The following is a 24,348-nucleotide window of genomic DNA, read 5'->3' as shown; positions in this document are numbered from 1 at the left end:
TCCACTGCCCCTAAGTCGTTAGTAAAGAAAACATTGCACAAGAAAAAAGGGAGGAAAGACGCCCACTCTGAGCTGTCCAAAGTTATTCCTCAAACCCCGTTGATTTCAATACCTGTAGAGCCCTCACAAGTTTGTACCCAGTTACCTATGTCGCTTCCCTCCAATTTATTGGGCGACATAGAGCACTTAGTAAAATCATTACTTTTACCCCTGGTGGAGAGGGTCAAAAATATTGCAGTACAGTTATCGTCCCTGGAAGCATCAATTGCTTTAATTACTGCACCAAATAGGGATTTGAACACCTGTTTGTTAAAAAACTCTATCCCTATCCCCAACGCTGGGCCCCCCTCACTTAATCAAAAAGTCAGCCAGGCAATTCCACCAGCCGGAAAGGAGAATATACATGCTGCCAAGTTTACATCAGAGGAAAGAACTATCGGCGAAAGAGACGGTAGAGCTGACCAAACACACAATTTTGTTGAGCCCCATCGCAACAATGTCAACATGCAGCCACCTCCGAATAGCAGGGAGGGAATGACCCACCATATCGACCTGCCTCCAGAAGCAGCTCCTTATGATGTAGTGATACTCACAGGTGTCCCGGAGCTGGTCCCGGGTAAAACAGAGAGACACCAAGAACTTAAAAACAAGGTAGTACATTGGCTGAGTCAAAACAGGCCACTTCCCCCTGATATTAATGGTGAAATGCTCCATGTGAGAAGACTAAGATGGGTGGGCCCCAGACCAAAGGATATCCAGGGAGACGTCATCATCGTAAATTTTATAGATCGCAGGGTTTTGCACCACATAGTGGACTGGTATACCTTGAGTAGGGGTGCAGGCATCTCGACGCATGATCTAAGTTATTTTTATCCCCGTTCTCTTTTGTTAAACCCTCCAAAACCACACTCATTATCCACAGTTATTACAGAGGCCCACCATTTTACTCTTCCCACTTCAAACCAATATGCCACTCTCTCTGGCTTAGATGATTTAGACTGACTCTCAAACCCCGAGAGTGAGGCTGGTAATCTTTTTATTACGAGTCCTCTGCAAAACATTTCAGATTCTGATCATCCTAACCAGAAGATTAACTCTATGAACTTTGGTAAGCCCGGGATAAAGTCAAATTATGCCATTGATTGTCATCCTTTAAATCCTGAATCTGATAGATTAATTGGCAGTTTAACATCTAACTCTCTTTCGACCTACCATCCAACGAGTGATACTTCACTTTTATTAATTTCTTCTGTATCTCAGGAAATTACTGAGACTCCGAAGGATACCATGAATGGTAACATCTGTAATAAAAACTCCCCACTGGGGGATAGCTTATTGTCTTGGAACGTGGCAGGGCTCCTTGACCAATTGACCAACCCCCTATGGGTACAAATTATATCTTGCCATAGTATCATCTGCTTGCAGGAAACCTGGACTATCAATGAACTACATCTTTTAGGGTATAAGACTTTACACACCCCAGCTTTTCCTAGTTCATATGGCAGAAATAAGGGTGGGCTCTCGACGTACATATCAGTGGAAGGTGGATTATCACAAACAAACTTTACTGGGACTGAATATTATCAGATTATTTTCTTAACAAGTGGTCATTTTAAAAACATTACTTTGGTCAATTTTTATAACAACATCCCAAGTTCCCGTTATGAATCGGTTCTCAATGGCTTAAAGGCCGACTTAATAAAAATTGAGAACCACCTTAAAACTGATATGTTGCTTATCTGGGTGGGGGATTTTAATTGTCCACTGTGCACACAGAGTAATAAAGGCACCTGTGGTTTGGACTCTATTAGCAGTGATACCTCTACCCACTTTTCGCACACTAAATTAGGAGACCTTTTAAATGGCCTAACATCTCATTTCAACTTATCATTTGTGAATGAGTTGTGTTCTCCACCAAAGTGCTTCAAACCAACTTACAATGGGAGAGGCTGTCACTCTATAATTGATTACACTTTGTTATCCTCCAGGTACTCAGAGACCATATTTAATTGGGAGACTCTTGATAGTGCCATTAGTGATCACTACCCTATCGTGGTGACCTTAAAATTAACCTCACTTGTTAATTCTGACGTAAGGAAGAATCCGTCCGATACCCCGCCACACAAACTGGGAAGTACTACGGGGCTTTATTTAAAATGGGATAAAGTAGTCCCCCCTGCTTTTCTTAACTCTTTGGTCAAAAATACCTACGAGCATATACAGATATGCCTGTCAACATCAGAAAGTCCCCAGGCAATCAGCCATTCTCCAGTATTTGGGGTGTCTTTCATAGATTCACATGCTTGAATATTCCCCGTCGTCGAAGTGGGAGTCCCACGGTATATATAAAAAGCAATAAGTATCATGTATATATATATATACACATACATAACCACATAAGAGTATATACATACCCAAATAAACTTATATATATATAGTTCAAATAACATATCAAGTTAAAATACCATAGGATAGCATTGAGACATAGGAAAGCATTGAGAAAAAGAATCACTTTGCTAACATATCACTGTCATTTTATAGTCCAAACTCCAGCCAATCAGGTGCTAGCACCCTCTAGAACCTTCTCCTCAGAGGCTCAGACCCTCAGATTTTCTACCGCACGTCGTGTGAAGGGAGTCTCCCTGAGCTCTGCTCAGTTCTTCATCTGGTTTGAAGTTTTTTGTCTCTCATCATGTCTGCAAGTAAGAAATCTCTTTTCCGTCCTTGTTCATCTTGCGGAAAGTCAAGACTTTTCTCTGAGGATCCCCATGAGAAATGTATTTATTGTCTGTATCCTGATCATAAGGTGGCTAACTGTAAGATCTGCAGAACTTTCTCTCACAAAACTTTGAAAGATAGAGAAGGTCGCCTTTTAATATGGCTTCAAAAACTAAAGGATACAGACAACCCACTTTCTGAGGTGGAAAGTGTAGCCTCTGTCAAAACAGGAGTCTCCTCAAAGCGTGGAAGTGTCCAGGACTTGCCATCTCCTTTTCTGAAAAAGAAGAGACTTCACCTTGAGGAAGTGTCTACAGGCAAAGTCTCTGTTACCACGTCTGCGCCCCCGAGACGTAGCTCTCAGGCGTCTTTGACTCCGTCAGTACATGTTTCCAGTCAGAAACGTTCAAAACCGTCGACGGACCCGTCGACGGCCCCTCCGTCGACGAGATCGGCTACTTCATCAGCCTCGTCGACGACAGTGACGACGGTATCGAGCAGATATCCTTCGTCGACGACACTGACTTCGTCGACGTCTTCTCCGTCGACGGTAGTATGTGTGTCTCTTAGAACTATCTCGTCGACGATACCACTCACCTCTTCGTCGACGACTGGGAAGCTGGCGCTTCCGTCGACGTCTACAACTCCGTCGACGATGGATAAAAAGAAGAAGAGGAAATCTTCATCGTCGACGACAGCCCCGTCGACGACAGCCTCGTCGACGGCAGCCTCGTCGACGGCAGCCACACCGTCGACGGCAGCCATCTCGTCGACGGCAGCCACCCCGTCGACGGCAGCCACCCCGTCGACGGCAGCCACCCCGTCGACGGCAGCCTCCTCGTCGACGGCAGCCTCCTCGTCGACGGCAGCCTCCTCGTCGACGGCAGCTCCGTCGTCGACTACTTCGTCGACGGTCGCCTCGACGACGGTGGGGTCAAATTTTGCGACAATGCCATTGGTGCCAATGTCAACGCCAGCACCGGGGTCTGTGGACAGCTCCTTAATGCTACGTCGTAAGGCCATACTAGACCCAGTTATGTTACCACCTGGACCACGGCCACCTCGTCAACTATTTCCCTCAGGGGATGAGGACGATTCGGATGAGGGCGATCAGTCTCCTTTTCGGGATGCTCATAGTCCTTCTGAGCTCCATATAAAGTGCCAAGATTCTGAGGAGGATGAATACTACGAACAGGAAGAAGAGCAAAATTCCTCTGCTCCGGTTCCTATGGTGCAGCTTCCTGTGCGGCTTATTTCCAACCTCCAATATATGTTGAAAGATTATAATCGTCGCTTTCCAGCATCCTCTCAAAATTCTCCACGTGAAGCGCCATCTGAGGTTCCACCTCATCCTATATTGCCAACGATACCTACGCCCTCCACACCTGCACTGCCTTCCAATGCAGAGGATGATAATATGGATAATCTAGATACGGAAGAGGGTGAGCTCCCAGAGGACGACTCTATGGCGGACTGGGATGACTACCAAATCAATTCGCCCGCATCACCGCCAAGGTCACCAGTCAACTCGCCACCTGTCGACATAACAGGGTTCCATCAGCTGATGGAGAGAGCAGCGCAACGCTTTCACCTTCCCATGGTGGTTAGGGAAGAGGACTGTTTCTTGTACGACTTCAAGTCCCAGCCTCAGAAACAAGTACGAGCTGTGCCAATTATAGACTTCATATGGAATAAAGGCATAAAGTTAATGAAGACACCTAATTCTATTCCGGCGGTGCTCCCACACCTGGAGAAAAAGTACAAAGCTCCGGATTCTTCCCCAGCCTGCTTGGTGTCTCAACCTAAGCCGGACTCAGTGATCACACAAGCGGCACAGCGCCGCTCCAAGAATCCATCATCTCCAATGTCGGCGCCTCCGGATCGCGACGGCCGTCGCCTGGATGCCATAGGCAAGAAGTTTTCAACCATGGCGTCAACAACGGTCCGGGCTGCGAATTCTTTGGCAATCCTCGGCCGTTACGATAGACAGATGTGGTCGGACATGGCTGCATTGGTCAAGCTTATACCGGAGGATTCTAGAGCGGAAGCTCAGAAGATCCTGCAAGAGGGTGAGAGGGCGTCATCCGAGATCATTGACTGCTCTGTTGACATCGCATCCACCGGTTTCCGCCAATTGGCGGGAGCAGCCGCCCTAAGAAGACAGGGCTGGCTTCGATCAACCTCTTTTCGGCAAGAGGTCCAGGCTAAGATTTTGGACATGCCATATGACGGGGAGTGATTATTCGGCCAGCATGTGGAAGATGCCTTGCAAACCATAAAAAAGGACACGGATACGGCTCGTTCCCTCGGCACTCTACAGTTTAGGAAGCAGCCCTTTCGAGGTGCGCGCGGCCGCGGCACCTCCTCATCATCATCCTTTCGTGGGTCCTCGTCCCAATACCGCTCGTACAACCAAGGGCAACAACGGTACTTTTCACAACCGCAGCAGTCCTACAGACAGCAAACTAGCAAGTCATATAGAGGGAAGTCGAATTACAGAGGGAATTCAACCAAGAAACAGTGACTGTGTACGGAAAAAACTTCCTTTTCCCAGTTGTCCTCTAGTTCTTGTTGGAGGAAAAATCTCCCAGTTCTTTTCAACCTGGTCCTCAATCACTTCGGACCGCTGGGTTCTGGATATTATTTCAAGGGGCCACGCCCTAGAGTTTGTGAAGGTTCCTCCACGCACACCTCCATCCGGGCCTCCTCCCGCCCATCTCAAAGAACTTTTCAAACAGATCCAAATAATGTTAAACAAGGGTGCCATCGAAGTGGTTCCGAAATATCAAAGAGGGTTGGGATTCTATTCCCGTTTTTTCCTCATACTAAAGAAATCAGGGGAATGGCGTCCCATCCTCGATCTAAGATTGCTCAACAAATTTCTCAAGACTCAGTCCTTTCGGATGCTCACATTGAAGGACATCCTCCAATTCTTTTCTCAGGAGGATTACATGACAACGATCGATCTGCAGGACGCATATTTCCATGTGCCCATTCTGCCACGCCACAGGAAATACCTACGATTTCGAGTGGGCCACAAGGATTACCAATTCAAAGTCCTACCCTTCGGACTCTGCTCAGCCCCGCGGGTCTTTACAAAATTCCTGGCCCCGGTGGTGGCTCACTTACGACAAGAGGGTATTCAGATATACCCCTACCTGGACGATTGCCTCGTCAAAGCTCAATCCTCCCACCAGGCGGCCCTCGATACCCAGCGCTGTCTCGATCTGTTCCAGTCCCTGGGGCTGTCGATCAATGTACAAAAATCTCAACTCACGCCGACTACGTGCAAGACCTTTCTCGGTGCTTGTATCAATACGAGCACAGCCATGGCTTTCGCTTCAGCAGAGCGTCAAGAACGGATTCAACAGCTTGCGAGCTCCATCGCAGCAAAGCAGTCAGTTTCAGTCCGCATATTGAAATCCTTTCTGGGAATGGCGTCCTCATGCATCGCTTTGATCCCTCTCTGCAGACTAAAGAGTCGTATCATTCAAGAGGAGCTAGACAAGCAGTGGCGCCAGATATCCGGTTCCTTCAACGATCGGCTCGTGGTGTCACCCCGCATGGCTCAAGCGCTGCATTGGTGGACCCGTCCTGCCAACATCGCAGCAGGAACATCTTTTCTGTCGACAACCCCAGAACTCGTCCTTACCACGGACGCATCCATGGAGTGTTGGGGCGCACATTTTCAAGATCTATCCGTCAAGGGCCAATGGTCAACGGCTCAGCGTTGCTGGCACATCAACAGACTAGAACTGATGGCCATTTTGTTGGCGTTGAAATCCTTCCGCCTGCAGTTCCAAGGGAAGTCAGTCCTCATTCAGACGGACAACACCACGTGCATGCACTACCTGAACAAACAGGGCGGGACAAGATCTCCACTGCTCTCCCGTCTGGCGCAGAGGATTTGGAGTTGGGCCATACTCCATCAGATGACGTTACAAGCAATTCATCTGCCCGGCATTTCCAATACTCTGGCGGATGCACTCAGTCGGTCAGCATCATCAACCCACGAGTGGGAGTTACATCAACCGACTCTGGAATTTGTCTTCAACCTTTGGGGTCACCCGACAATCGACCTCTTCGCAACCCCGCAGAATGCAAAATGCCAGTCCTACGCAAGCTGGTTTCCCCACCAAGGGTCGTGCGGAAATGCCCTTTCGATCAATTGGTACGGGATATTTGCGTACGCTTTTCCGCCGATTCCTTTGATTCCGCGAGTGCTGCGGAAGATGAGACAACAACCGTGCCATGTACTCCTAATAGCTCCACGGTGGCCTCGGCAAGCATGGTTTTCGGAGTTGCTTCTCCTATCCCAACGCGAGCCCATCCTTCTCCACCTGAAGCCGGATCTGCTGACAATGAACGATGGTCGGATATGCCATCCGAATCCCAGCTCTCTCAGCTTGTCGGCTTGGAACCTGAGCACCTTGAATTTGCTCATTTGAACATTCCTCCAGCCTGCAGGGAGGTGTTAGCTAAGGCAAGAGCTCCATCCACAGTGAAAACGTATAAGCTCAAATGGAAGCGATTTTGTCTTTGGTGTGCTTCCGCCCACATTCATCCTGTGCACGCTCCCCCAGAACACATTCTGCCGTTCTTCCTACAACTAGCGCAGTCTGGATTATCGCACTCTACCTTAAAGGTCTTTCTAGCGGCAATATCTCGCTTCCGACAAGACGGCTCGTCCTCTCTCTATTCATCCAGAGTCATACAGCAATTTTTCAAGGGTCTCTTCCGAATGTTCCCGCCCATTCGGCGTCCTCCACCCACGTGGCGCCTGAACATCGTGCTGGCTCAGCTCATGAAGGCGCCCTTCGAACCTATCCACTCAGCGGATGTCAAATTTTTAACTTGGAAAGTGGCCCTCCTCCTTGCTCTGACCTCTTCCCGCAGAGTCAGTGACATTCACGCCTTTACAATAAAGCCTCCGTTCCTTCAATTCAGATCGGACTGTGTCATCCTCCGCACTAATCCGGTTTTTATACCTAAAGTACCATCCGATTTCCATCTTAACGAACCGGTGCTTTTAAAGACCTTTTTCCCGCATCCACAAACTCCGGCGGAGCAAAGCTTCCACTCTCTGGACTTGAAGAGATGTCTTAAATTCTACATTAGCAGAACTCAATCCTTTCGCAAATCTGACCAGTTGTTTGTGGCCTACGGGCGTGCTTGCAAAGGACAATCGGTCACCAAACCTACGATTGCCCGTTGGGTTTCATCAGCAATCTCTTTTTGCCATCAAAAGGCTGGTAAGCCTCTGTCTTCGGGAGTGAGAGCCCATTCAACGAGGGCTATGTCATCTTCCACTGCCCTGTTCGCTGGTGTGCCCATCCATCAGATATGCCGGGCAGCTACGTGGTCCAGCAGGCACACATTTACGAAGCACTACTGTCTGGAATCCATTAACGAAGCAGACACGGCTGTGGGACAGGCAGTTCTACGAAATCTGTTTAAATAAGGTGAGCCTCTGCTACTTCCCTCCTCCTGGGGTATTATTAATTGCGTTTTAAATACATTGTCATTGTATTACATGCAATATCAATACGGCTTGGTCAGCCGAATACTGTTTACTGCTTACTATTCTATTCAAGCATGTGAATCTATGAAAGACACCCCAAATACTGGAGAAGAACAAATGTTACTTACCTGTAAACTGTGGTTCTCCAGTATTGGTGTCTTTCATAGATTCACATGCGACCCACCCTCCTCCCCTCAGAGGCTCTCTTCTCCTCTTTCGGCTCTATGGTCACTCTCGTGCTCGAAAATCTGAGGGTCTGAGCCTCTGAGGAGAAGGTTCTAGAGGGTGCTAGCGCCTGATTGGCTGGAGTTTGGACTATAAAATGACAGTGATATGTTAGCAAAGTGATTCTTTTTCTCAATGCTTTCCTATGTCTCAATGCTATCCTATGGTATTTTAACTTGATATGTTATTTGAACTATATATATATAAGTTTATTTGGGTATGTATATACTCTTATGTGGTTATGTATGTGTATATATATATATATACATGATACTTATTGCTTTTTATATATACCGTGGGACTCCCACTTCGACGACGGGGAATATTCAAGCATGTGAATCTATGAAAGACACCAATACTGGAGAACCACAGTTTACAGGTAAGTAACATTTGTTCTTCTTTTTCCACAATTACGAAGGAGATTAAAAGATTACTTACACGAGCCCCAAGGAAAACTTCATTATGCAGCCAAGGCTGGTTTAATAGGACTTGCTCTAAAGCCCTGAAACATCTAAAAATTGCCCTAAAAACTAATCCAAGAAACCAGTCAGAAATACGGCAAGCCAGACAAAATTACAGTGCAGTCCGACTGGCTAGAAAAAACCAGCTGAAATCAGAGGCCTGGCTAGCTTTACAGGAAGCCTTTAGTAACAGGGATAATACCGCCTTTTGGAAGGCAGTAAATGCACCTTTCTTGCAGTGCGCCCAGCCAACAAAAATTGATTTAGCTATAACCGCTGAAACCTGGGTTAGTCACTTTGGCACTTTATATGATATACCAGACCCTAAAGAACATGTGGGCGCCTTGGAAAGTCACCCCAACCCTCAGACAGAGTCAAATACTTCTAGTCTTTTTCCTCTGGACGTTTTTTTCGACTGTGCTGAGGTACTCGTGGCACTGAAAGAAAGCCCTTCTGGGAAGGCACCTGGCCCGGACTGTGTACCAATTGATGTTTTTAAATCACAGCCGGATTTGTGGGCCCCCTTGCTCACCAATGTTCTAAATTCTCTGAATGCCACAGGCTTCATTGACACATGGCCCGAGGCAGTTGTAGTGCCGATTTTTTAAAAAGGCGATAGGAATAATCCCTCTAATTATCGCCCAATCTCACTGCTTGACTCTTTAATGAAAGTCGCAGGGCGAATTATTTTAAATAGAATCCACGATTGGATAGGTGAGCAAGCCATAATTTCCAATTTACAATATGGCTTCAGACAGGGTAGAGGCACCACCGAGCAAGGTTTGAATTTGACCCTCATAATTGCCAAATATACTCAGGCAAAAAAGGGGAACCTTTTTGTGACTTTCGTAGATCTTAGCTCCGCATTCGACTGCGTCGATCATGAGCTCCTCTGGGAATCTCTTGTTGAGATTGGACTAGAGCCCCCTATTCTTGCATTTTTTAAAGAGCTCTATAGGGGAGCATCAGCCCGTGTTAGATATGGTAGACGGGGAGAATGTTGCGATAGGTTTTATATTAGGAGAGGTGTAAGACAGGGATGCATATTAGCCCCTTTACTTTTTACCCTCTATATAAATTCTGTCGGTCATCACCTTAACAGAAATTACTATGACTACCCTACTATAAATGGGAAACCCATACCCATACTTCTTTATGCGGACGACGCAGCAATAATGTCACAGACTCGAATGGGGCTTCAAAGGGCAGTGAGTGAATTCACCGATTTCATGTCACAGAGAGGTTTAAAAGTTAATGCCTCCAAAACCTTCACTATGTCCTGTGATCTAGGAATTGGAAAGAAACAATGCTCCATCTTTTTAAATGGTAGTAAGCTGGAAAGCACAGATAGGTTCCCATACCTGGGCATTACTTTTGATAAGAGGGGCACCTGGCGGGCTGCCGCTCAAGCTAGGGGTGCTGTGTTTTCTAAAGCCATAGGCGCACTGACAAATTTCTCAAAAAAGCTGGGGGGACGCCCGATTAACCCCTTATTACAGATTTACAAGGCCAAGTGTGTTTCGACCGGCACTTACGGATCTGGGATATGGGGAATCGAGCACGTCGATCATATCCAACGTTTTGAGAACTTATTTCTGCGCTATCTTCTGCCTGTCCCACGTGGTACCTCAACATATGTGATGCATAATGAACTTGGCCTCACGTATATTACGGACATTATAAATTCTTCCCCCATTATTTTATGGCACAAAGTCTGGACCAACCAAGAGACATATTTTAACAGGGAAATCATTACAGATTGTCTCAGCTTGAACGAGGTTGATAATATTAAGTGGCTGAAATACGTAAGAAACTTGTCATCTGACTTAGGGCATCCAGAATTATTCTCTGACCCCTCAACTCTGAATAAGGTGAGTTGATGGGTGTCTTGACTCTTCAGCCACGAGGTCCAGGAGGTGTTGACGAAGTCCACGAGCCGGATTCGAGTTGTCCCATAAAGTTTGTCGAGTGCTGCTGTGTCGGCGACCAGAATGGACCCCACAAGCCTTGACAACGGCAAGTCACTGGAATTCAGAGAAAGGACTGCGGTGCAGACCAGCAAGGTCTGAGGGACTCACCCAGCAAGGGAAAGTCAGGGCACATCTGGAGCAACTAGGAAAGCCCAAGCAGAAAAGGAGTTGCCTTCGTGGGGAGCTGTTAGCCAATGGGCTAGTGATCGCGAAGGAGCCTCAAGCGGTCACACTTGAAGCTGTCCCATGGGTCACTCGTGGAGTGGAGGCCAACAATCTTCAGTGCAGGAGGTGCTCAAGGATGGGGCTACTCGGAGCCCAAAGCACAACTTCGAGGAGGACCAGGAAGATGGTGTTGCTGCAAAAGTTCACTGTGTCCAGGGGTCATGGTTCCCCATCACCCACGATAGCCACTGGCCTCAGCTTTGCTGTGGACTCAGGGTAGCCTCGGGAAGTCTGGAAATCTACCTCTGGTAATGCAAAGACTTCAGCATCCGGTGGGAGCTTCAGAAATGCAGACCGGTCAGTTGCTTCTTTGGTGTCTGCCAAGCAGGGGAGTCACTCCTTGACCCCAAGGGAGATTTCTTCAGTCTTCTAGTCAGGATAGAACGTTGAAGGTCCAGGATATATATTGCAGAGTTTCGTCCAGGGTAATCTAAAGTCCCAGCGACTGGATTCCTATACTTATTGTAAGTTTAGGAGATGGACTAACTCTAAGGCCCCACCTATGGGTGGGCCTGGAAAGATGGGTGGTTACACCCATTTCCTTTGTCCAGTTTCACGCCAGAGCAGGGGCAGGTAGCCCCTGCAACCGGTTTGAACTGGGCTATGCACAGGGACAGCAAACGTGCCCCAGTGCAGGACTTCAAAGCACCAGAGAGTGCTCCCGCCCAGCCCCAATACACATCTTTCTGTCTGGGGAGGTGGTCACACCTCCCTTCGACAGGAAACCTATTGTCCAGGCCTCCCCTACCGGAGTTTCGTTCAGCAGCAGGAGGCCAGACCCGTGTCTGTGGCAGAGGCATCCATTTGTGATGCCAGGGCTCAGGAAAGTCCTACCAGGTTTAGCCAGTGTGAACATGTCTCTCCCTCTAGAAGGGTGGAATGCTACCCCCACCGCCAGAAACGGTGCTATTTACTGTTGATATTTAACTTGTAACTTGTGTATTCCGACTTCAAGCCTCATAAAGAGACTAGGGGGGACTTTGCTTTTATATCTGTAGCAGACATGCCAACCCTCCTGATTCAGGCGGGAGACTATCTATTTCAAGGCTAGTCTCCGCCTCCCGATTCCCGCAAGCAAAAACCCGATTCCTCTTGGGTTTCAGCTGACAGGGCTGGTATTGTGTAATGTGCTAATTCTTCCAGCAATAGTCAGAGTGGCGATGCAGGGGCTCTAGAAGGGGTGAAAAACCAACAAAGCCTCATTGACAAGCAAATGGTCTTTTAAAGACCTGTGAAGTACTCGGGGTGCGGCTGTGTGTGTGCCCGGGAAGCTGTTTCAGCCAGGGCTGCCACACACGAGGTGGGGTTGAGGGGGGTAGTGCATGCACTGCAAGCAACCTGCTAGGCCAGTCAGTGCACAACACTAGCATCACCCTCTCTCTGCCTGCCATTGCGCTACATTCTTCTGAAAGGTAAGAAAAAAATTTGCATTTACGTTTCAAATGTCTGATACTGCAGCAGCACGCTTCCAAAGCCCATACATGACAGTAACCCGATTCAAGTCCCCATTCTCCCGAATTGTTTTTTTAAATCTCCCACTTTGTTCTTTTGAAATGTTGGCATGTATGCTGTAGACATGAAGCGAAATAATGTGTCACTAAGCTTTCTCTTGCACTGGGTGGCCTGGATGTGAGACTGATCTCCCCTTTCTATTCTGCTTGGTTGGTTCGATTACAATGTACTCGCGATTTTCACTGATTAAACATGGCGACCAAACTCTATACGGATCGATTACAATCTACTCGCGATTATCACCGTTTAAATATGGCGACCAAACTCTGTACAGATCCACCACCAGCCTGTCCTATTTCTTTTTCCATGCACCTTTATTAGATTTAAACGTCGCCATCTTGGAGTTTCTTGTCGTTTAGTCCGGGATCACACGTGACGATGCTGCTCATTTTTAGGTCTTGCCTACGTAACGCGCATGCGCTGCATGGGCAAAAAGACTTTTAGCAATCGTTTGGCGATTCACATGCGGGAGCGAGCTGCGCCATATGGTATCAATTATCGCTCCTGGCGCTGCTTGCTCCCGCAAGTGAATGCTTTCACTTTTGCCGACACTTTTTTTTACTTTTAGCGCGCGCGCACTTGTTTCAGATGCTACTTTTTTCTTTGTTTTTCAGGAGTCTACCATAGATTAGGTTAATAAACATACCTGTTATGTCAGTGGGTAAGTATGAACATGATTTGTTGATGGTGGGTGTTATTGGATGCTGTGATTGTTAACTGCTGGCTAATATTGTGTATATTGGATTTACGAGTTCTGCCAGACGTTGAGACTAGTGCATGTGGTAATACTAGAGTTCAGTGAATGTGTAATTGAGATGCAAGGGGGGGCGACATAAAGAAGGGGCACATGATATGGAATGCACATTAGCCATCAGCCATATTCGAGGCGACTGGTGTTGACCAGAGGGTATACATAAATCAAAAGACACCTCTTTTGGATTTGTGCTGAAAAGACTTTTTCGATTGTGCCTGGAACCCCTTGCTCTTTCCTGGGACATGCCTGTGCTCCCTTTGCTTTTTGTCTTACAGTGTAAATGATTGTATTCCGTGTTTTCACCATCACAGTATCAAGGCAGTTCTCAGATTGTTATAGACACGTCACTACTGCTCACATTACTCGTTACTTTTAGCAAGGTACTTGTGATATTGCTGTTGAGTTTCAATATCTTTCTCTTGTTTCTTCCAGATTCAATGGCTGTTCCACCATGTTATGCTGACCTTGGCAAGTGTGCCAGAGATACGTTCAACAAGGGATACGGTAAGTTTCGATCTTCTAAGAAATGCATGATTTTGAGCGAGGAGCACACCATTTAACAATCTCAGCACGCAACGAGGTCGGAGGACATTCTCCGGAAACGTGACCTATTACAGAGCATAGTCATTTTGGAAGAAATGACAAAAAGAGGCAGTTCAACAGTTTTGTGCAATGCTTCACTGAGTTTTGGACGAGGTCTATGTTGGCAGGTTGTCACTCAAGGGCTGTTGGTACATTGTATATAGGAGAGGGTTTCGGCATTTCTTTTGAACTTTAGTTTGCATAAGTGTACAATATGTTGTTTTAATAGAGTAAGGTTCAGTGTGCCATGTCACTCAGCAAGTTTTTTGTGTGGCTGCATATCTTCAGCATGTCATATGTGTGTATTATTACAACTATAGGATGGGTGTGTGGTGTTACGGTTATTGAGGGCCTCGGGCACTGGCTAGGGCATTGTAGCAGCTAGTTTCCGGGCACTAGATTAAAGCTCGACGGGTTGATGAGTGCTAAAATTTGAAAGTATGCTCTACACCTGATAGGGAGCTAAGGAAATTGAGGATTTCCACAGTGACCTGAATTTTCCAGTGAAGACTTCGAGTTCCCCTATAATTGCTGCAGAACATCTGGCATTCTCCACTTCTGGCAAGCATTAAAATGTGTGCTAATATGTCCTACTTCCTTTAGTTCCATGCGTAGGATGTTCAGTATCAATGGGCTGATCCTTGGTTGGTGCATTAAGAATTAGAGCGGGCATAGCATGGGCATTACTTCTGCACTTTGCCAGCCTCAGTACACCTCGTCCATTTTCTATACATTGTGAACGTGTACTTCGTCAGTAGTCCCCTAAACAACTGGTAGTCCCACTTACCAACCCCCACACAGACTTTTCCCCAGCCTCTTCTGTTACTTGTACTATAAATCACACATTCACCCAAATATATCACTGAATGAGACTGGATCCGGAAATGTTTTAGTATAGGAATTAAATATACTCTATCAAATGTATCTTTCAAGTGAAAGGTGGAAGGGTCATCTGTGGGAGCTGTTGTATCAATCTGAAAGAACGTTAAATATGGGAAGTGTCTAATTCTTATGCTGGCCTGCAGGTTCTGTAAATCAAGCACAAGCAGCCCATTGGAAAAGAGTGAGGTTTGAGATCCACACCAGGAGTTACAGTTACACTCTCTCTCGCACCAGTACTTGTGCCCTCACACAGCTGGCGTCTCTCCCCTAAACACCCACCCTGCCAGGGTCGGTGCAGCCCCCCACATGGTCTCACCAGTTACGGAAGCCAACCTGTGGCCCATCCTCCCTGGAGCCCACATTTATATCCAGGAACAAATTAAACCGTCAAGTGGCTTCCTGTCTCTGAAGCATTTTGCCCTTTGAGTCACACTTTTATTACCTTGACATGCCTCAGTGGGAGTAAGAACACTTTCTGGACGGACCCATGGAGGGTTAGTTCCACTCGAAGTGCCCTATCAACATATTTATAATCCTTTTGTTCTCACACATTGTACTGCCCATGTTCTCCCTGATTGCCCAGACCTCAGTGGAATGAAGACATCCAGTTCGTTCACCTCTCATATCATTTTTGATCGCATGTCTGTGCGGCTATAAGGCTTATAAGGTTCCAAAGGCGAGACCTATTGGCTATGCCAATGCTTGTTACAGGTAATTCCTGTGGTTAGGGTGTATGTGGCCCGCTTTATTAGTTTGTGCTAAGACTTAAATTGTGCCCGCCAGTAAAGTGATACTACAAATATCCCGCTGTACTTTTTGTAGGTTTATCAAGACCGCGATCTTAGAAGTTCAGTCAGAGAAGATTTCGATTACTCTCCATATTGCACTTAACGCGGAGAACCTCGTGTTCTGAGCTTTTCTGTTCCTATTGGGTTGACAAGTTCGTTGACTGTGGTAAACTATGCTGTATTTCAGGTTTTTTAATCCGCGTAAGAAAATAAAAGAATATAATACTTCTCATTTTTGTTGTGAAAGTGGGTATATGTCCAGTACACCAAATATTTAGGGACAGTTGTTCTACTTATACTCGTGGCATTTGCTGCGTATGCTTAGCTATATTACACAGACTTATTGGTCATGACTATTTTACTTGAAGCACACATTTAACAGTTTTCTTGTCGGTATGTACTTTTTAGATAATTGGCGGCACACAGGTATCTGTATAACTGTCTACTAAGTAATGGGTGCCCATTTCGCACAGTTCTGAGTATAACTTGTATATATATACGGTGACACGTTATTTGCGCCTGTTTGTTCTTTGTGGGTATCTGTCTCCACAATAATTGGCTGCCTAATTAGGGGGCATATCAGCAACACCTGGCGATAATTATCGCTCAGCGTTCTTAGCGTGAGGATAATTATCGCCGGGTAACGTGGATTTTTATCGCTGAGATAGCGTGCTATTAGCAACGCTTATCTCAAAAGCGATAAAAATCCTCACGCTAACTGCCTAACGTGAGAATATCACTGGAAACCCGGCGATAATCTCACGTAGTGTGGCGTTAGCTTGCTGATAGGGACTCACAAACTTAGCCATGATATCCACCTTCCATAGGATATCATGGCTAAGTCAGTCCTGAAGCAGGCGTACGGAAAGTAGCGATAACAGGGGTTATCGCTACTTTTCTTGCCGCTATGCTTCATAGCGTGGGGCTTGATGATAGGAGAAATGTCGCTTAGCAACATTTCTCCTGTCATGTCAGGTCAGGAACGCCCACTTTGCATCTCATTAGAGATGCAAAGCTGGGCGTTAGGCATTCCTACGCTAAAGCAAGGTTTCACGCGTTAGCGTGGCCTTGCTAATTAGGTGATAAAATTATCACCGCTTTTCGGCCGAAAATGGCCGCAAAAGCGGCGATAATGTTTTATTGCCTGCTTGTAAATCTGCCCCCAAGTACGTTAGCGCCGTGGTGCTACAGACCTGTGGCTCAGCAGTTATATAGATGTGGGCTTCCCAATCACAACTCTTGTGCCAGATACAGAATATTGACTACTTCATCTCTGCCCCAGCATGGCCTCTAGAGGGGGCTAGAATGTCTCGACAAGTGATATATGCATACCTGATACTGTGGGCCCGATTCACAGAACTAACTTAAGACAAAATCCTAAACTTACTACCATTTTCGTATTCACAGAAGGCACTTACTCATTTTGGTATTCACAGAAGACACTTACTCACTTCGGTATTCACAGAAGTTAGGAGTCCTAACTTTAGGACTCCTAAATGCCTTCTGTGAATACCGTAAGTCTTAAAATTAGGATTTTTCTCAGTTTAGGAGTCCTAAAGTTAGGACTCCTAACTTTACTACTACTAAACTGAGAAAAATCCTAATTTTAAGACTTACGGTATTCACAGAAGGCATTTATGAGTCCTAAAGTTAGGAGTCCTAACTATACTACTACTAAACTGAGAAAAATACTAATTTTAAGGCTCTCGGGAGTCACAGAAGGCATTTAGGAGTCCTAAAGTTAGGAGTCCTAACTTTAGGACTACTAAATTGAGAAAAATCCTTATTTTAAGACTTTCAGTATTCACAGAAGGCATTTAGGAGTCCTAAAGTTAGGAGTCCTTACTATACTACTACTAAACTGAGAAAAATACTAATTTTAAGACTTTCGGTATTCACAGAAGGCATTTAGGAGTCCTAAAGATAGGACTCCTAACTTCTGTGAATACCGAAATGAGTAAGTGCCTTCTGTGAATACCAAAATGAGTAAGTGCCTTCTGTGAATACCAAAATGGTAGTAAGTTTAGGATTTTGTCTTAAGTTAGTTCTGTGAATCGGGCCCTGTAAGTCTGAGGTGACAGTTATCCCACGTATTTTATAGGCAGGGATTGATTTTACAGTGTGCGTGATTACAATGGCATCTATCTCTGGGACTGCAGAGACAGGAAGTGATAACATACTGCCTTATACTCACCAGGTGTTACACCATCGACTGAAGGTGATACACGTCATATTTGGATTTAGAACTCTGAATTCCATGATGGTTTATGGTTGTGTTTAGGTAAAAAACAGTGTATTTTACTGGTTCTTGCACGGTACTATCACTTGGTTAATGTTATTGGTTGGCATTGGAGACCATTTGCTTTAAATAGGCAATGGGTTGATCTTTTTACATGAACTGTTTCTGTTTCTTCCATTTGCACTTTGGATATATGTAGTGATATGATGTTTATGGCAGATTCCTCCTCTATCTTTTCTGTTTCTATTCTCGCTTTTGGCACTCCTGGAATTCACATTTGCCCCACTAGAGAAGGCAGACCACCTGTTTTTTGTGGCTAGTTTCTCATTGTCTGGTTTTGGGCACCTTGTAAATTTGGATTTTTGCACCTTCATCACATTTGGGTGTAGTTCTGAATCTGGTTCTCTGTTTTTACATTCCTCTAAACTTAGTTTTTCTTCATATGTTATATCTGTCTGATTTTTCTTGGTGCTAGCCGTTGGTGCCTTTCTGACTTTGGTGACGTTTTGGTGATAAGTACGATGGCTATACTGTCACCAATACACATATTGCACACTTGTATGTTTTTAAATGTACATATGGATTTTGTGTTGGGATCTAGACATTTTAATTCAGATATTTATTGTTAATTGCAGCCTTGAGAAAGTCCTTTCGGGCAAAACACGTGTCGACTGCCTGTTTCGGATGTCATGAAAATCATATTTTTGGAATAAAAGATACATAAAGAAAAATCAAGATTGCTGTATGGACTTCTTATCTATTTGAGTGGCTAATAGCCAGCTACACTATATGGGACTTCTTTTTTTGTGCCCCAGCATTTGTGCAAATTATTGTTTATACCTCAAGTGGTTTTCTCCATCTTGGGTGTTGATTTTGCCTCCTATAAGCAGAGGGAGGCTATTTGCTTGGAGAGCACTACATCTTACTTACATCTAGAGGAGTTACTGCCCGATGGACGAAAGGAGTGGATGTGCATATGTGGAATTGGCATCTCTGCTTTGTTGCTTTCTTGTGTATTGACCTTGGGTGGTTCCTTGGGGGCCCAGCGATTCTGCAGGCTCCAGGCCTTGTGTCTATTCAAGTAGTTGTTCTTATACCACTATTTTAGTATATGGTTTGGTCCCCCCTGGGGCCTATCGTAAACTGTGCTGTTTACTGTTGATATTTGACTTGTAACTTGTGCACTTCGACTTCTAGCCTCATAAAGAGACTAGGGGGGGGAGAGGGGTTTGAATACATACATATATTTTATATATATACCTTGTGTGGATCTCTTTTCATTTGGTCATTCAAGAGATTATAGACTGGTAAAACAAGCTGCTTTACATTCCTTCAAGACTTAGCCTGAAGGCTGCTCTCCATAGCTACCACTAGGATAGCTTTCAATAAAGGTTGTCTTTAACCTATCATCAATAAGGGTTATTTGGACTGGTACAGAGTGCCCACTATAACTAGTGGACAGCATATACCAGGCCAACTTCTCACACCTTGTGTACAAACCTTAGTAATGAGGCTTTTTACAGTACTGCTCTTGTGTACAAACCTGAGTAATGAGGCTGCATACAGTACTACCCTTAGTGCAAGGCGCCTCTTGATGTCGAGCGTGCATGGAACACAGAGCACTATAAGTGTGCATATATAGGAGCAATGATGCTGTTTATAGTACTACCCATAGTACAATGCAGCTCTTTATGTGGTGACTGCATTGAACATTAAACACTATACATGTTTACAAACCTGGGTACAAACTGGAGCAATGCGGCTATTTACTGTACTGCTCTTGTGTACACACCTGAGTAATGAGGCTCCTTACAGTACTACTCTTGCGTACAAACCTTAGTAAAAAGGCTCTTTACAGTACTACTCTTGTGTAAAAACCTGAGTAAGGAGGCTGCATACAGTACTACCCTTAGTGCAATGCGTCTCTTGATGTCGAAGGTGCATGGAACACAAAGCACTATACGTGTGTACAAACCGGAGCAATGAGGCTATTTACAGTGTTACTCTTGTGTACAAACCAGAGTAATGAGGCTGTTTACAGTACTACTCTTGTGTACAAACCTTAGTAAGGAGGCTGCATACAGTACTACCCTTAGTGCAATGCGTCTCTTGATGTCGAGTGTGCATGGAACACAGAGCACTATAAGTGTGCATACATAGGAGCAATGAGTCTGTTTATAGTACTACCCATAGTACAATGCAGCTCTTTATGTGGTGGCTACATTGAACATTAAACACTATACATGTTTACAAACCTGGGTACAAACTGGAGCAATAAGGCTGTTTATAGTATTACCCTTAGTGCAATACATCTAATCTCTTGATGCGGAGGGTGCCTGGAACACAAAGCACTTTACGTGTGCACAAACTGGTGCAATGAGGCTATTTACAGTACTTCTCTTGTGTACAAACCTGAGTAATGAGGCGGTTTACAGTACTACTCTTGTGTACAAACAATAGTAATGAGGCTCTTTACAGTACTACTCTTGTGTACAAACCTGAGTATTAAGGTGGTTTACAGTACAACCCTTAGTGCAATGCGTCTCTTGATGTGGAGGCTACAAGGAGCACAAAGCACTATAAGTGTGCATCTATAGAAGCAGTGAGGCTGTTTATACTACTACCCATAGCACAATGCAGATCTTTACGTTGTGGCTGCATTGACCATAAAACACTAAACATGTTTAAAAACCTGAGTAATGAGGCTTTTTACAGTACTTCTCTGCTTTGTGGCTAATGATGAGAGAGAGGATAAAATATAAAGCACTATAAGTCTGTACAAACCCCAGTAATAAGGTTGTTTAAAGTGCTAATCATATAGCAGTGTGGCTCTTCAAGCAGTGGCTGCATGGAACATAAAGCACGATATGTGTGTACATACCTGAATAAAGAGACTGTTTACATTGGTACTCTTATGTACAAGCCTGAGTAAAGAGGCTGTTTAAAGTACTACTCTGTGCAGTGTGGCTGTTGAGGTGGTGGGTGCAAGCCTTGGGCATCAGGGACTTCTCCACATGTCCCACCTTTCTCATTGTTTACTGTGAACAGCAGAGGGATTTCATTTTTTTTTTTGAGCCTCAGAGCTGGGGAAGAGCATTTTTCCCCCACATAATGACGATCGCGTGCATGGCGCTCCAATCATGCATCACATGATTGGAGATTCTTCCCTTTTCAATGGTACCCTCCCCTAGTGGATCCCCAAGCAAGAATCCACCCATTAGACACCAGGGAGTGGGGAGCAGGCCCTTGGGGAAGGACTTTTGCTCCTCCTGTATATTATGGCCATATAGAGTCTTTTTGCCCCCCAAGAGGGGGGCCTGCCAATGCCTCCATCCTTCAACATAAAAGAGGCAGATGGGTCTTATTATCCCCAAATTGCATCTAGGGTGAGGGGGTCAAAAAGCCCACTAGACACCAGGATTTCTTTTTCTTTCTAAAAGAGGCATGGGGCTGCCCAGAATAGGCATGCCAATGGCTCCACTCCCCCAAAAAAGGACCGTCTTTCTGCCCACCCCTGGTGGGCAGATGGGGTTATTACCCCCATCTGCCCCCTAGGACGGGGCTGACAGCTCACTAGGGGCCAGGGATCATTTTTCTTTTGAATGTGTAGGGGTGGAGGCTTCCCCAAAATGGGCATGCCAATGCCCTGAAACCCCCATGCACAAAATGTACAGTCTTTCTGCCCCCTGAAGGACAGATGGGGGATACTTCCCTCAATCTGCCTCCCAGCTGTGATAGAAAGCCCACTACATAATGTTCTGTTTTTTATACAAGAGGGATGGGGGCTCCCCAGAATGGAAATGCCAATGCCCCACCCCATAAAAAATGGGCACAGTCTTTCGGCCCCCCCCAGGGGCATGTCAAGGAGCAGCCTGATAGTCAAGGGTTGCTCCTCTTTTTTAGGTACACATTTTAGCCATTTGTGCCCCCTTGGGGGCAGATCAGCGATATGTTTAGGCTCATCTGCTCTCAGGGGGGCAGAAAACCAGTAGATACCAGGGAAAGTTTCTGTGTGTGTGTGAACTGGAGTTCGGCTGACGCTCTGCATGTACTGGGCTGTCGCTGGCAGTGTGTGTACTAACCCTGGGGGTAGTTTGCGAAGTGGCACCACGCTACGCTACGCGAAGTGCACTTCGCACTACGCAAGCTTCGCGTAGCTACGCGAGCGGCGTAGTGCGGTAGGGAACATGCTGTTGGCAATGATTGCACAGTGCCAGATGCTTGTCCGCACTGTGCAATCATTGCAAACGGCATCTTGCACAGTGCAAGTGGCCGCTCGAGTAGATTTGTACTCGAGCGGCAGCTTTCTCGATGCGGACTGGTAGTTTCTCATCGTGAGAGGTTGCGAGCATATGCGACCACTCGCAATGAGAAACCTGACCTCCCCGCATTGAGAATCTCGCCGAGAGGTTTAATTTCCATGCTCACGATCGGCAACTTGATGTTGCCGAGCGAGAACGAGGAAAAAGTCTCACCGGGATATTGATTTTGCTTGCTCGCGGTCGCCAACTTGACATTGAGGACCGCGAGCAAGCAAAAAATGACACTTTCACGTTTTTGCACTGTGCTACGTGCAATTCGCGTAGTGCGAAGTAGCGCAAACTACGCACACTTCGCTAGCGTAGTACTATGCCCAGGCCTAGTTTGTACTGGCATTTTGCTGGAGGTGTGTGTACTGGAATTTTCCTGGCGGTGTGTATGGATTTGCGCTTGGCTGTTGGTGTGTGTAGACTAGTACTTGGTAGAGGTGTGTGTGGACTAGCGCTTGCCTGGCGGTGTGTGTGGACTGGAGCTTGGCTGGTGGTGTGCATGGATGGCTCTTGGCAGGTAGTGGCGTGGACTGGCACTTGGCTGGGAATGTAGGCAGACAGCTACTTGGCTGGCGGTGTGGCTTGTGTGAATCTCCCAGCGTTTTCTTACCCAGAATCCACTGAATACCTCAAATTTACCTAAAAAGTCACATTTTCCTCACATGTATGTGTGGGAAAGTTGAAGGATCAGCGCACTGGCCCAAATTACCTACCAGCCAGTGGTCCCCTTGATCTCCTGATAAAAATGATACCTCGCATGTGTGGGTGCCCAAAGCAGAGCAGCCTGAAAACGTATTAGAAAACTACCCATATAGACATGCTTTTGTTCCTCCTCAGAATTCATTTTAAACGTTGTGAGGCTGACCCTGCTTTAGCCACTCACACAAGTGAGATATAATTTTTATTGGGAATTGTTAGAATCGGGGGTCTCTGGTTGGCACAGGTAAATACTTTTGACAAGCAGGGACCCTCTCCTCCAGTCAGGGCAAGGGACTTACTCCTTGAAATAACCCCTGCTCACCCTCTAGGTTGCGTGGCGCGAGCAGACAAGACTAATCTCAGAGCGTTATGGGTTAAGCATTTGTAAATACACACAGCAACTCAGTGACAACACCACACATGGACACCAGGGTTTGTATAAAAATAAGTATTCTTTATATAAAAGGCTTAGCACAAGACCCAAATAACGTTTTTAAGAGGAGGCCACAATACTATCTTATGAAAGAGTGTTTCTTGGTACAAAAATGAGTATCTGTGTGTCCCGTGCGCTTAGCGCTGACTGTGCGGTTTGTTTCGGGGAAAATCGTATCCCAAAAAGAGTTAGCTACACGTAGCGGACACTCGGGTCCGATGTGCACACCGTCAAGGGTGATGCTCACAGTACCTTTGAAGGTCGACGCGGATGATGCTGCAGGTGAAGGGGTTCCAGGAGCGTGCGTTGGCTCTCCTCCGGTGCAGCCCGGCTTGGTTAGATACCTTGGATCGGGGCGTCTGGGCGGGGCTGCAGGGCGGAGCGGACGGTCCGGGTTGTAGCGGCTTCACTGTGCGGCGCGGGATGCGCGTCTTGCCTTGCAGCGGGGATGCCAATTCGGACCCAGCGGCGCAGTACGGGACAGCCGGTACGCTTCGGCGTACGGGGCAGACTTATCCTGCGGGGCGCTCCGGTCTTTGACTGCCAGCAGCAGGGGCGGCGAGGCGAGCAGTGCGGCTCACGGGGGGAGGGTGCAGCGGGGTGTGGGCGGCCCGGCAGTGGTCAGTGCGGGTACGGCTCGTACAGAGCAGAGCCACACGGTGCGGGGCGGCCACAGACGCGGCTGCAGAGCGAACAGGGTTTCGGGTCACACTTCGATCGCGGCTCCAGCGGCAGGGCAAGTTTCAAGGCAATGTCCAGCGGCTCTTGAGGCAGGAGGAGTCCAATATTCCTGGGTCTCCGTACAGGGGGCAAGCTCACCCACAAGCCCTTGGAGATTAAGTTGAAGCACAAGTTCTACAAAGTCTCGTTCAGTCTTTTCTTCTCCTTTCTCAGCAAGGCACCCACTGCAGGCCAGTCCCCCAGGTCAGGAACAGTACTCCTCCTTCAGCTTTCCCAGGTCCTTCTAGTCGGGCAGAGGTTCTTCGTGGTTCAAGCAGTATCTGATTTCTTAGGAGCAGGGCTCCTATC

The 24,348-nt window shown here is 46.4% G+C and overlaps 1 long non-coding RNA gene across 5 annotated transcripts in view; it reads left to right on the top strand.

Annotated features, from left to right (window-relative positions):
• The window catches only part of LOC146822423 (uncharacterized), a 107,867-nt gene that overhangs the window by 52,785 nt on the left and 30,734 nt on the right, over window positions 1-24,348 (top strand). For all 5 annotated transcript variants that reach the window (XR_014963294.1, XR_014963296.1, XR_014963295.1 and 2 more), the window contains exon 2: window positions 13,819-13,890. This is a non-coding gene — a long non-coding RNA (uncharacterized LOC146822423). The remainder of the gene's footprint in view (window positions 1-13,818; window positions 13,891-24,348) is intronic.

Source organism: Triturus cristatus, chromosome 6 (genome assembly GCF_964204655.1).
Source record: "Triturus cristatus chromosome 6, aTriCri1.1, whole genome shotgun sequence".
Classification (NCBI taxonomy): Eukaryota; Metazoa; Chordata; class Amphibia; order Caudata; family Salamandridae; genus Triturus; species Triturus cristatus.
The sequence above is the reverse complement of the archived record's forward strand: the minus strand, read 5'-3'. Positions and strand labels throughout refer to the sequence as shown.